Here is a 15,423-nt window from a genome sequence, read left to right on the forward strand (position 1 = left end):
CCTATTCACAAACGTGTTTGTTCACATTCGTTCCCCTTTCAATTTTTAGACACTGCTGCATATCCCCTTGCAATCGAACATAACAGAAGGGAGATGAGGGATGGAAGTGGGAGCCGATGGAGCAAGGCAGAGTGGGTGCAACAGTACGATCTTAGGAAAAATCGACGAAGGTACTTATAGCCCCGTCTTCCTTGCCCGAAACAAATCCCCCACTCACACTCCCTCCAAATCCATTGCCATCAAAAAGTCTCCCCCACTGCCATCCGCAAAATCATGGTAACTAACTCTATTCCTAACCTAACCTTTTCCTTTCCTCTTTCAACGCAATTTTCATTCGCTCCTCTTTTTTCTGTTATTGTAGTTGCTGGGGGAGATTACACACGTGAATGTTGTCAAGCTCGTCAACGTAGACACCAACCACGCCGACATGTCTCTCTACCTCGCCTTTGATTATGCTTAACACGATCTCTATGTCGGTATATCCTTCCATCGAGAAGCATTTTTTCTTTTTGTTGAGTGTGAAATAAATTGTTGTGTGAAATGTGGTAGGAAATTATTAGGAATCATAAGGACAAACTCAACCATTCCATTAATCAGTACACTATTAAGTCTTTGCTTTGGCAGTTGCTTAATGGACTAAGCTATCTGCACAGGTCTGGATTATTAACTGAATTTGAACATCACTCGATTTTTTTTAGTGTTTCTTTTTTAAATAGATATAAGAGTTATGTTGGTTTGAAGTTTACCTTCTTGAACTACCTTATTTGCTAGCGTTCTCTAGTGTTTTGATTCCCCACACATGGGTTGCTTAAATATGGATTGCTTGCTCTCATTTGATTATTCGTTTCCTGAATATAAGAGATACTAACATGCAGGTTGTTGTAACCATTTGGTATCGTGCACCTGAGTTGCTTCTTAGAGAAAAACATTATTCCAGTGCTCTTGGTATCCTTTTATTGAAGTTTTACTTTCTTTATGTGTTTGGTATCAAGGTGATTTTCTTTTTTGTTTCAATCATATTTGCTAGTCAAGGAACTATTGTGTTGTGACATAGTTAGCTTCATAGTTACATGTTTTGTGGTTCTGTTATCCCCAGTTTGACTTGAGACACCTATTTAAATGAGTCATGCTTTCGCTGAATTGGAGATGTTCACAAGATTGACATAATATTTTCATTTTAATTTATCCATTTGGATGTTGAGGGAAGCTTCCACTATGGTACACATAATCCATAATTAAACTTGTCTATAGTTGTTCACTTATTGGCAAGTATACCAATTTGCACAAGTAGTAATTTAAATTGTAAGTCCGAGTATTGTGTCCACAGCGAATTTGTTTTACTTAGATGTCGTATATTCAGTATGTAAACATTTTCAACTTTGGTAATAAAAATAGAGAAACTCATTCATGGTTCAATTTTCTTTAATTAATTCTTCTAAACTTAAACAAATGACAAATTGAACACAAAAATGCAAAATGGAATAAATATCAGAATAAAAGCGTCGAGGAGAATTCTACTGAACTTTCTCTTGTTGTACTAATAGGTTTTTATCTATTCAATATTACTCTAATGTTCTTGCTCTGTCAATTTACTCAGACCATGATTCCTCACATGAAAGAGCCTAACTCCCTTAGTTTTTGTTCTTGATTCCTCAACAAACGCATTCTAAGGGAGCTGCACTACGCACAAGATACAATATTTACTAGATTACTGCACTCTATCCCTAGATATACAGACCTCTAGTTGCTCTACCAAGTTTTAAGGATTCTAAGCATTTTTCGATACTAAAAACCTAACCAAGCATACAAATGGATGATCAAGCCACAAGCATGTAAAATAAACACAGGTAGAAGCAGAGAACACTAGAAATAATATTAAATAGATAGTTAGAAGTTTTACATTAAGAGTGCTCAGTAGAAAAACTCCCCAACAATGAAGTTTTTAGCCCTCCATTAGCAATAAGGGCTTAGTATAAAGAGGAAATGATATTTGAATGAAAGAAAATGGTGAAAGTATGATGAAAATGTCTTCTCTTCAACCTTGGTGTCATCTTCCTTCTGTCTCACGTAGTCTGTCCCTTCATCTCCTCTATTCTCAGTGTTTTGAAGGTTCTTGGGCTTCTCAGCATACGAAGGCACGCTCAACGAGCATGTCTTGTTGAGCGAGAGTAAGTGGTTGTGCGCTAAGCGGGCCTGAACGCGCTAAGCGCGAGAAGAGATAACGTCCTCGCTGGGCGGGCTAGCTGCACGCTAAGTGCACTACTCTCTGGCTTAACATTCTCTAGGATTTTGTGTTCGCTTAGCGAGCTAGCTTCCTTGCTAAGCGGATAAGCCTTGCTTAGCCAATCTGGCTCGCTGAGCGAGCCCTTCAGCAGCATTTCAACTTCTTCTCTTCTTTAGCTTAAAAACCCAATTAAATCCAACATTAGCCAACAAAAATGGAGTTTCTACTATATAAATTCACACAAGAATAAATTATTTACAAATCTCGCAAAAGAAACCATAAATTAAAGGTACATTGCTACTTTTTTCACCTATTTTTAATACAGTTAAAACTCATGAATAGCAATTAACAATAGTGTATGGTAATTGAATGTGTCTATAGCATTTTCTCACTATTCTAAAAGTGGTCCAGTACTCGATCATTTTTTCTTAAATATACATTTAGATATCTGGGATGTGGGATGGATTTTTGCTGACTTGTTGACCTTGAAGCCACTATTTTAAGAGGCAGAAGTCAAAGCTACATCAAATCCCTTTTTGGTACTTAATGCAATAACTTACAGCTTTCTGGTTTTGTAGTTGAATTTTGTGCCATTGATTTAGTTTTCTTTAGGTTGGTGTTGAAGTAACTTTTATATTAGTGTAGTCTTTGTCTTTTGGGTTTTGTATAATTTTTGTTCTTTCTGTGCAACTTGATCAACTTGACAAGATATTTAAGGTTTTAGGTAATTTATCTGCTTTGAGTTTTTCTTTTTCCCTACTGGTGGACATTGATTATGTTGATGAATATTCTAGAGCTATATCACATGACATTGTTCCTGTGCCAGGCCATCCCACATTAGAAAAGCGACCTTCCTTAGCAAGTCTTCCACATTGGCAACAAGATGTGCAACATATACAAGGACACAAATAGTAAGATCTTTTGATACTATTGTAGGTGGTGCTGCCAATTTTCATTATTTATGTGATTATACAATTATATGTAGGAATCATCTTTTCCTTTAGTATGTAGTCCTTCCTTACTTCCTCCTTTACTAACCTATTACTCTTTGAATTTAAAATTAAATTGATTTTTTTCTACTATGAAATTAACAAATTTTCTTTCTTATGTGTGTAAAGTGACAATGCCAATCTCTATAATGTTGTACACTTGTCTCCAAAAAGCCCTGCATATGACCTCTTGCCAAAGATGCTTGAGCAAGAATTTTCCTTCTTACATTTTTAACATTTTATTTTTGCTATGCCTATACAGAAAATGAAAAATGATGAGTTCCATTTTCCATTTGAGTAATCCAAAATTGAAATCAAGGTGTAGTACAATCAGTTTTATATACTTGTGGTTGGTATTGACACTCCCTCCTAAATAGTGATGGGGTGTATAAATGGGTCACAACATCTCCTTTCTTTGCCCAAGCATTGATATGTAAAATATGGGCCTGAGATTTTATAACTTTTTACTTGTAACTATATCATTATCACTTATTACCCCTGCTAACTTTTTGTTGCTTTAATGGTCATGATCTCTAGTTTTTCAGTTTCAACCTCAGTCTATCTCTTCTTGCTTTGTATGTTATTTGAATGGTTTATTTTTCTTGTCGCTACACTAGTCAATTTGTTGAATAATCTACATGGTAATTATCCCAATTCTGAAATGTTGTGATGCAGACGCTTTCAGTGTAAATTATTCACCATGTGAACCATAAATTTGTTTCGTTTGATAGCAGCACATGCTTTGGAGCATAAGTAGGACTCATTTTCTTCTCCTTTGTTCTTGTGTCTATTATGTGTGTCTAACCTTGAAAAGTATGATTTTAAGTTTTTTTAGTTATTGGTTTTTCAATGTTTATGGAAATCTTCACTTAGTTTTACGTTTTCCCCCATGTATGTTCTATTTCTTGATATATGACCTATGGTGCATGGAAAATGATGTGGTAACTATGTTGTTGTATCAATATAGTTAAGGACTGTGCATTGTGACTTTTGGTTAGATTAACCTGCACAGAAGTAAGATTCTACCTTCCCATTGTTGGTTATTCTGGGTTGGCTTTTGTTCTTAAATTCAACGGATAAGACCCGTTCTTATCATTCTTGATTACTTCTAATTTATTTAAAATTTTGTTTGAAAGATTTATAAACAAAAATATTCGTGTAGTTATTTTGTGTTCTATAAAAAAAAATTGTCCTTGTCCTCATGAAGCACTATTCCACCAATGTATATTTTCTTACTTTTCGTATCCTTGTCCTTGGTTGTACAATTAAACAGTAGTACAAAATATATAAAAAGTATGTTAAGAATTAATATTTGACTTATGTAAGCAGTACGTTAAGAATTAATAAGTAAAATAGTATTATTAAAAATACAATAATTAAGAATTATTGAGAACATTAAATATTATTTTAAAATAATTTGTTCACTTTTAATTCATCAAAAAATATCCTTAAAATAATAGTTACTAAAACTATTTAATCAATAGTGATAAAGTAGAAATAAAGGAAAGGAAAATAAAAGAATCATTTTAATTTTTTCATACCCATTTCTCTTAATGATTACATTTTGTTTTGGTTCCTTCTTATTGAGAAGCATGTATGGCTTCCTTGCTCTTTTCTCTATTGGTGAACTTCTTTTGCTACTTAGGTACTTTACTTCTATTCAATTAATATCTCTTTATGTTTAATTGCTATATTGAAGTACTGCCTTTTTTACATGCTTATCATCTACACACACACACAAAATACAGTTTTTCAGAGAAACGTCTTAGAATTCTCAAATTTTTAATTTTTTTTCAAAAATACATTCTGAGATTGTTATTTGCCTAAAAACCGTCTTAGAATGATAACCTTTCTAAGACGATTTTTTAAGAACCATTGTGGAATGTTTTGACTTTCCATGACGTTATCTTGAAAGACGGTTCAAAACCATCTTTGAATGTGCAAATTAACCGTTGTCGAAAGTATGCTTTCCAGTTATGTATATTAACAAATACCACAAGTATTTGATAACGTACATATACTTATTTTTTAGTATGCATGCGTTAGCGTTTGCAAGTTGTGACACCCTCTACCCCACACATATATGTACACATAATAAAAGGAATATAAATGTGAAATTAACTAAAAATTTTAAAATACATTTAAATAAAAGCATTTCAAAAGGATAAAAGGTCCACATTCGCTTCTCGAACATCATAATAAAACTTGTCCAAATAAATAATAAAATCATCTCGGCTCAAAACAAGACCGTCCAAATGAATGAAACAAGTCAAACTAATAATGAAAAACATAAAACAACTATATTGTTCATGAAACTATGACATATGGAATAAAAACCCCATGCCCCGATGTCATATCTATCAGAGCATTTTCTTAAGAAAGGCTAAGCCTCTCTATTTCCAGCATGAAACTCATCATATGCTGGCTCACCTGAAACAAAATAACATTCAACCCAAACACAAACACACACGGGAATGAGTTATCACATTCGTATATAATAAAACACTAAAACATGTGAAACATATAAATACATAGAGTTGAATTTGCATAAACATCATCACTTCACTAAATCACACACAAGTATTCACACTCTTCCAAGTTCACACACTCTAGAAAAAACCCCAAAATCTCAACTGTTAACTCAACGAAAGTCAAACATAAGCGTTATGCAACAAATATACTAGACTTAAGCCTACATGAATGTGGTAGCATTTTTAGTGAAAAACTTTGTCGGGCGCCTAGGAGTACATGACAAGACAAGCCTCACAATGGGTAATTTAGGTTACTTTCACTAAGTGAAATCATAAGGAAACCAATCAGCTCACATTGTTATGCAAGAATGCTCCAACCATGTGGGATCAACACATGCTTAAAGGAGGACTCAAATTGAGTATATTTACCCCCAAGGCCTAGTGATGTGAACCTGAGTAGGAGCAGATCGCTTGATACAGGCTGTAGAGTTTTTGGATGACGCCACTTCCAAAGAGGGAAGATAAGTCAGGGTAGACGCCACTTCCAGTGAAGGAAGATAAGTCAGGGTAGACGCCACAAGGATTACCTTGATAAGTCTGAGATTGGTTCAACAAGGAACTCAGAGAGAAACTCTCGTCAAATTTTATCAAATGCCAAAAAGTTTTTTTTATTGAAAATAAAAACCAATACTTATAGTGTATCTGAACAAAAAGATAAAAATAGACATGGGCCTTCTAAACAATTTGGGCCAAAATTACAATAAATAAAAATTATAACTAAAAACATATTTAACTTGGGCCTTTAAATTAGTTTGGGCCTTCAGCAACAATTAATAGTCTTGATAGTGTCTCTGCCTCTGGGCCTTCATCCTTCTCCACTTGGGCCTTCATCCTTCTCCACTCGGGGGCTTTATCATTCTCCACTTGGGCCTTCGTCCTTCTCCACTTGGGCCTTTAGCCTGTATTTGGCCAGTTTCAGGATTCTCATCATTCCCTCCTTCTTGGAAAACATTTGCCCTCAAATGTCCAAGATCATCATCGGGTTCAAGTACCACTTCCTTCCTTTTCTTGTTGGCTTGCTTGGTATAGCTTTCATTCTTCTTTGCAATTTGCACATTCACTTGGTCATACGATCTTTTCACATACTCAACTTTGGCATGTGCATCCTTACGTTGAGTCTCTTGGGGATTGCTTTTGTAAGTTGGCCTGTTAGGTAATGAAGCTCCGGGGAGGAGATCAACTTGATGTTCTATGCCTCTTGAAGGTGGCAGTCCATGAGGAATCTCCTTAGGAAAGACATTTTTAAATTCCTGCAATAAGGGTTGAACACTAGGAGAAATAGAAATAGTAAACTCATTAGAATTATCAGTAGAAATTTTACTGTCTTTGCAATACTGTAGATTGAGTGGTTCATGAGCAGGTAACACTTTCCTCACTTCACTCGCCTCTGCAAAATAATTAAATTTTCTCTCATGTGTATCACTCTCTCTCTTATGTGTATCACTCTTTTCCTCGGGTGTATCACTCTTCTTTTTCATATTCCTTTGTGGTGCCTCACTATTTTCTTTCTCTTGTTCTCTCTTTTCTCTCGTTCTGATTTGGTCATCACACACTTCTCTAGGGGATAGAGGTTTAAGAGTAAACAAGGAAGATTTGGCTATTCGTCTGTAGAGCTCTTCTTTATTACGGTTCAACAAACGTTGCATTTGTGTAGTCATCGCGTCCAGAAATAAGAATTGAGATCCGTCCAGTTGATGATATACACCACCATTGTCACCAGCTCTTGCCATGATTAAGGAACAAAGAATTTTGCAGTAAATTAAAAAAAAATTCAGGACCTCACCACACTCTACTCACGTGTTTGTCTCTTTGATGGTAGTTCACTCGTGTTTGATGCTCTCAATATAGGATTTTGTGTGATGTTTTCACTCTTGCCTTTTACCACTCACTCCCTCTTAAGTTCCTGGATGAATCAAATTGGACACACAAGGTATATAACAAGGATGAATAATTAAAAACACTATTTTATCTCTATTGAATAAATAAAGAAATGAATAATTAAAACTCTCTTATTTTCTAAAACTCTCTTTCTATTTTTCAAAAAATCATATTTATTATTTATTCCAAACCTCTATTTTTATTTAAATAAAAACTTATTTATTTTAATTAAAAACCCTTTTAATTAATTTTTTAAAAGAGATGTTACACAAGTTACATCATTGGTGTATGTTAAAATAATCTGTAGTTATAACTTAAGTGTTTGTATGTTAATAAACCCATATATATATATATATATATATATATATATATATATATATATATTTCAATTAAAATATTTTTTAACTACAACTATCTGATTTAACTTAAACTTTAATTTAGTGTGCATGTTCATTGAGATAATATCAAAATATGTAATAGGTGGATTATTGAAATTTAAAATATATAGAGTTATTAAATAAAGTAACTACTAAAATAACTTAATGCCTATTCTTTTTTTTTGTGGAAAGTAAGAAAAGAAATGTTCAGAGTAAAGAAGCAAAGTTCAAATTCAACGCCATCTCTACTAATACATTATTTATTTCAATGAATGTAGGAAACAAAAAATTCTCTTCATGTAATGAAGGAACAAGACATCATTTATATCTAAAAAGAGGACACTCTGATCACTTTTCATTCTTACTTTCATTGAATAGTTGTCTTGTTATCTAATTGGAGTAGTCAAACAAGACCATAATGGTTTAAAATATTCCACCTTGATCATTTGGCTTCTTACCCTTATTCTCATCATTGGACAAATCTTCTAAAGGAGATTCATGTTTGATGTACTTGATGAAGTACTTCCTAATGGAGGAGATGGTGGGGGTCTCAACCAAATTGGAGCATATCCTGCATAGATGCTTGCATCTTCACCTTCTAATTCCTGAGAGGCATATGATATAAGTAAGTCTAACATGTCATAGGATGAATCTGACTGTGCAGGAGAACAGTCTCTCAGTACAATACTGCATGTGTTGCCTTCTAGTATATGAGTTAAGGTAGTGACCACCTATAAACACATATACAACAAGTAGGTAACACCACAGAGAAGACAATTAAATACAACAAATTTCGAAAAAAAACATCTGACATGACATGACTACAATACAATGCATAAACTTAATATAAATTTAAGAGTTGAGTTTCTGTGCATTGCTAATGTAAAAGAATTAGAATGTTAACCAGTTAAGAATCATCGTTAGTATCATGTTTAAGGTATTTTTTTTAAAGTTAAACAAACATATCATATATGGACGTTTGTGATTGGATGATTGTGTAAAAATTATTTACACTGTCAATGCATAGAGTATTTGTTATATTTCAATCTAAAGACAGAATTGATGTTTTAATATGAACATGAATCATAAACATAATAGAGTACTTCACTTCATATAATGCATTGATATTCGGGTCTATGTTGGCATGAATGTTTAAAATATAAAACTAAAAGAAATATAAAATGTAGCTAAGAGTATTCAAAGTATCATTGCAGGTCCAATTAACACCATATCCCTAGAGAAGCTCATTGATTTAGATTTAGACTTACAGTATCCATTGATAATCGCCTTTGAGAATCCCTGTTGAGACATTTTTCTGGTAGACGAATCATCCAAAAGAGCTGATGGAAATCATGATTATCCATCATCCTTTCATCAATTAGATCTGGATAGTTTCTTTCTTTCAATAGTGGCCTAGCCTAAAAGAAAGTAAGAGTTTAATAATTAAAAGGAACATGTAATTTGTAAAGCACAATGATGTAAGGAAATGCCAAGTCAAATTGCAATAGGCTATCAAAAATTTTATTTTATTATGAGTTTAAAACTCTTGGATCAAGTGGCCTCGGAATAAATAAGAAGGGGGGATTGAATTAATTATTAATGTGTCTTGACTAATTAAAAATTTATCCTTCTTAATGTTACTAGATTCAACTAGGCTTTTACTACTAAGTTAAGAAAGTAAAGAACAAAAACAATAACTTAACCAAAAGTAAAAGCGGCAATTAAAAGTACACAACGAAAATTAAAGAGTGTAGGGAAGAAGAAGACAAACACAAGATTTATACTGGTTCGGCATCAACTCGTGCCTACATCCAGTCCCCAAGCAACCAACAGTTCTTGAGACTTCTTTCAACCTTGTAAAATCCTTTACAAGCCAAAGATCCACAAGGGATGTACCCTCCCTTGTTCTCTTTGAAAAACCAAGTGGATGTACCCTCCACTTGAACTGATCCACAAGAGATGTACCCACAAGTGGATGCACCTCTGTCTGGCCATCACTTTGTGGATGGTAAGCAGAGCTCATTCGTAGCTAGGTACCACTCCGACGAAAGAGCTCTTGCCAAAAGTTGCTGACAAATAAGGGGTCACGGTCTGAGACCAGGCTTCTAGGTAAGCCATGGATTTTCCCCATGATATCCATGAATAACGAAGCTACGGCATGGGCTGTGTGAGACACCGGAAGCATACCTAAGTGTATTCCTTTAGAGAATTGGTCAACTATAACCAGGATGACAGAGTTACCACGATATGGAGGGAGCCCAGTGATGAAATCCAGTGAGAGATCTTCCCAAGGTTGATGAGGCACCGATAATGGACAAAGGAGGCCAGCTGTTCTCTTCATCTCATATTTAACATGCAGGCAATCAAGGCATTGAGCAACAAATTTCGTGACATCTGCTCGGAGTCCTATCCATTCGAAATTTTCTGTTAAGCGAGCTATTATTTTCACAACCCCCATATGTCCACCTATAGGTGTGGTGTGGTACTCCACAAACAGTGTGGGAATCATATCCAAATCCCTGGGTAGCCAAATTTGCCCCTTCCGTAGAATCAAATTTTGGGTAAGGGAGAAGCCAACATGTTTATTGGGGTCTGCTGTAATTGCTTGCCGGAGCTGTCGATACTAGAGATGGTCTTCCAATTGCTGGCGCAATTCCTCAAGAAATAGGGGGCAAGGAACTAAGATGCTCATCAGAGTCGAATCCTGGTCAAAACACCTTGAGAGGGCATCAACAGCTTGGTTGTGGGTACTGGAACGATATTGAATTTGATAGTCGTACCCCATTAACCACGCCAGGTACATGTGCTGTTCCGACATTTGTATGACCTGGGTCAACAATTCCTTGAGGCTTTTGTGGTCTGTGATGATGGTGAAACAGTAGCCAAGAAAATATTGCCGCCACTTCTTCACGGCCGCCATAATGGCACGCGGATGTATGCTAATGCTCGGAGTAACTTCGGAGGAAAAGGCTTACTAAAGAAGGCTATGGGGTGATTCTTTTGGGAAAGAACTGCCCTATACCCACCCCTAAGGCGTCTGTCTCGATGGTGAACGGAAGGTCAAAGTCCAGCAACGCTAAGATAGGTGCTTGAGAAAAAGCTTCCTTGAGCTGATCAAACGCGGTCAGGGCCGTAGGAGACCAATTAAACTGATCCAAGGTGGTGATTTTGACCAAAGGAGCTACAATGGATGCATATCCCCATATAAAACGGCGATAAAACCCAGCCAATCCCAGAAAACTACATACTGCTCGAATTATCCGCGATGTTGGCCATTGATGAATAGCCTCGACCTTAGATGCCAGGGGTTCAACGCCTCGGTGTGACACCAGGTGACCCAGATATTCCACCTGGTGTTGGGAAAAGAAACATTTCATCAATTTCAAAACAAATTGGTGAGTAGATAGTACATGAAAAGCTATCTCCAAATGAAGAAGATGATCTTCAAAGCATGGGCTGTAGATGAGGATATCATCGAAGAACACAATGATGAATTGGTGGAGATAAGGGTGAAAGATCATGTTCATCGTAGCTTGGAAGGATGATGGACCGTTGCATAGCCTAAAGGGCTTCACCCTGAACTCATAGTGTCCATGGTGGGTGTGAAACGCAGTTTTGGGAACATCCTCTGAATGCATGCATATCTGGTGATAGCCCTGCAATAAGTCGAGTTTCGAAAAGCATCGTGCACCGCCAAGCTCATCGAGGAGCTAATCTATAGTGGGAATGGGAAAACGATCTCGAATCGTGATTGCATCCAAAGTGCGGTAATCCACACAAAACCGCTATGGCCCATCGTGTTTCTTCACCAACAACATCGGAGAAGAAAAGGGATTTATGCTTGGTTGAATAAGGCCCTTCTGGAGCATTGATTCCACTTGTGGTTCAATTTCACACTTCTAAAAGTGTGGGTACCTGTTTGGGTGAACATTGACCTGAGCTGACTGAGGAAGAAGATGAATGTGGTGGTCGGTGTCACGCTCAGGTGGTAAGGTATTGGGCTGTTGAAATAAGACCGCAAACTTAGTGAGGAGGGATTGGATGGCCGGAAGAAGATCTTGGAACACGGTGAAGTCCTCCGCGAGGAGGGAGATATGGCAGTATAATCCTACTGTCTTCGTCCGTGACAACCGGCGAAATTGAGATGACGTAACCGGGGTCAGAGTGAAATCTTTGTCGCCCTGAAGTTGTACAAGACAACCATCATAGAAAAATTGTATGCAAAGGGTGTTATAGTCGATGATAATCAGACCCAAGGATTTTAGCCACTGAACTCCTACAGCAACATTGGCGCCGACAATGGGTAACACATGTAAATTGATGGTGAACTGTGTGTATTGCAGGTCGAGGCTCACTGCCTCACATAAGCTTGTGCATTGCAAATTCTGACCATTGCCCACCATGACCCGCAAGGGAATAGAGGTGGTCCGGCATGGAAGGCGCAATTGATTGACGAGATCCTGTTGGATGAAGTTGTGGGTATTGCCACTGTCCACCAGTACCACGACAGGGTGGCCAGCGAGCAGGCCCAATAAACGCAAAGTCTCTGGGGGCAAGATGACCCGCTAAGGAGTTTAGACTTATTTGGGTCGGGCCCGGGTCAAGAGGCTCCACAGGATCAAGCGGGTCAGGAGGCGGGTTAGTTGGCACTATATGAGGAGGGGGTTCTCGTCTTCGTCCATGATTAGCAGAAAAACCCTAGAGGCACAATGGTGGCCTCTATGGTATTTCTCGTTGCAGCAGAAGCAAAGACCATGCTCTGTTAGGACGCGATGTCTTCTTGGGAGAGGCGCCACAGAGGTGGTGGTGCAGAGCGAGTAGGCGCAGGGAGCAGAGGCGGAAGAGTCACAGGTCGTGGCGAGGGTGACAGGGCTAGAGGTGGAATAGGGGCGGGAACAGGTAGAGCCTATGTGGGCTGCGAATGCGGTGGTTGGTGAATATCCAGGAGTTACTTCTCCTGGAGACGCGCTAGACCGGCGGCCTGGACCAACATCATTGGTTGGTACGCTTGAACTTCATGACATATCTCTGGTGTGAGCCTGGAGACGAAATAACTGAGCAAAAAGGGTGGCGGAAGACCAATGGTGCGATTGGCCAGCTCTTCGAACTCCGATAGGTACTGTGCCACTGAACTCCGCTGAGTCAATTTGAATAAAGCTCCAGTAGGGTCATCATACTGTGAAGGAGCAAATCGTGTTTGCAGGGCCTGAAGGAACACCGACCATGATGTGAACTGGCTGTTGGCCGTCATCCACTGGAACAATATGCCTTTTATGTGAGTGTTCTGCATCATTGTGCTCTTAGTTAGTCTCTCCTATCTGTAATAATCATATCAGAAGATTCATGCGGTAATTTTTATTCATGTTCATACTTCATAGTAATATCTATTTCTAATACCAATTTTCTCTTACGTAATAAATGTTGGTCAAGTGAGCCATTGCAAACAAATTCATACACAAGAAGCCTGTTATTTGCTTCTAAACAAGATTGACGCAACATGACCATATTCTCATGTATTGCTTTGTTGAGTGCATTAACTTCAGATTTAATTTCCTTCTCTCCTTGGAAGCTTGCACACTTGTGTTGCTTAACAACAATCTTGAGTCCTCCATGCAGCATTCCTTTGTAGACAGAACCAAATCCACCTTCTGAAAAATATCTTTAGGGAAAAACCCTTTGTGGCATCATGCAACCTCGCGTATGTGAATTCTTTCAGAGGTTCAAATTTCGATCTTCTGTTATTGCATACTGAGCAAACAGAATTTTTAAACTGTTCAACTATGTGATATGCTTCGGGGTTGTTGCTATGTTCCTTTGGTGTCTCTATGTGATACAATTTGGTATGATTAGTCTTTCTAGTATCAGGAGTGGGTAATAGGGAATACCCTCTTTCCATGTCTTGCTCTCTATTATCAGGGAGTTGTTTCATTTGAGAATGAGGTTGAGGGCACACAACCTTTATAAGATTTTGAATTGAAGAGCTAGAATTGGAGCAGAAAATTGCATTTGCCACTTGTTGCATCCTTGGTGGAGATTTAGAATTAGAACCTTCCTCACACACCATTGCATAAACTTTGAAATATCCATGAAGTCTCCTTAAGTGATTTGAATGATGTTGAACACACTCAAAAAGATATAAGATTGTACAAGTTCTCAACCAATTAAATGAGTTTTCTGCCTTACAGATCATAAAAAAGGGAAAGTTACTCCTTTGGTTTTTGGTCATGGAATTGAATAATGTGTGTTATGACTAGATGCTTTGGCTCTTAAGTTCTATATCTATCCAGATTTTATGACATGGGTGAGAGATGATGGGTACTAGCAGAACACCATTAATACATAATTTGTAAATCAAGGTATAAAGATAAAATATTTTTCAGTTCCTTACTTTTTCCAAAATTTCCATAGCCATTGCTTCTATCATACAGCTGTGTTTCCCTTGGTCCTCTCAAGTGTTGCAAAGTGTTGTCACGGTTCATTATTAGTAACGCACAAGTGAGACTCTGCTTGAAATCCTTGTTATATTTCTTCATCTGTCTGCACATTAACCATGCCAGACACAAAGAAAGGAAGTTTCCAAATATTATATTGTGACATTTTGTAAAAAGCACTAAAATTTGATCACATTTATGCCATAGAAAAAATTATTTGAAAAAAATGAGTTGTTTAGGGATGATATTTCTATGGTTTTGATCTCTACAGCATAGATGACCTTTACAAATTATTGTGGAACACAAAAAACACTTTTCTTTTGAAAGTAACAAAATTTTCTCTCGGAAAGTACTCTCACAATCATGAATTCTTTTTATGGTAACTTTTATTTTCATTTATGTTTGGAGGGTAAGAAGAAGAGGCCTTTCTCATCAATTTTCTCAGATTGGAATGTAAAGAAATTAGAAAATAGAAAAAATGTGACTAACCTATCAAGTATAATTGTTTTTGCCTCCAAATGGGTGGTAGCATTTACAACAACGTCTGGTAAATTGCCTTGAAGCACTTCTATCCGGAACTGGATCTGAGTAATTTCATTCATAAAAGGATTCTATTAGACAATTTATCAAGATCTAGACAACCCAAAATATTAAATAATAGAATCTAGTATTATTTTATTACTAAATTTGCTTGTGATATAAAAATTGATTGTGATATAAAATGATTGATTAAAGGAAAGTTAGTCTTATCTTACCCTTTCTGCTTCACACTGCTAAGAGATTTCTCTTATGCTTGCATTATTAAGGATCTCTTTTTTCTTTTTGGCAACCTCTTCCTCAACAATTTTGTGATCAGTCTCAAATAATCCACCTGAACACAAGACCAACGTATCCATAAGAAATTTATGAGGAATACTAAAATGACTACTTTATCTATAATTTTAATTACCACTCAAGACTGAAATTTGTGAAGAAAAAAAAACGTTATAAATC

At 36.8% G+C, this 15,423-nt stretch overlaps 1 pseudogene; it reads left to right on the plus strand.

Annotated features, from left to right (window-relative positions):
• Window positions 1-93: 93 nt before the first annotated feature.
• Window positions 94-3,448, plus strand: LOC100786392 (cyclin-dependent kinase E-1-like; annotated as a pseudogene).
• The last annotated feature ends 11,975 nt before the right edge of the window (window positions 3,449-15,423 follow it).

Source organism: Glycine max, chromosome 15 (genome assembly GCF_000004515.6).
Source record: "Glycine max cultivar Williams 82 chromosome 15, Glycine_max_v4.0, whole genome shotgun sequence".
Lineage (NCBI taxonomy): Eukaryota > Viridiplantae > Streptophyta > Magnoliopsida > Fabales > Fabaceae > Glycine > Glycine max.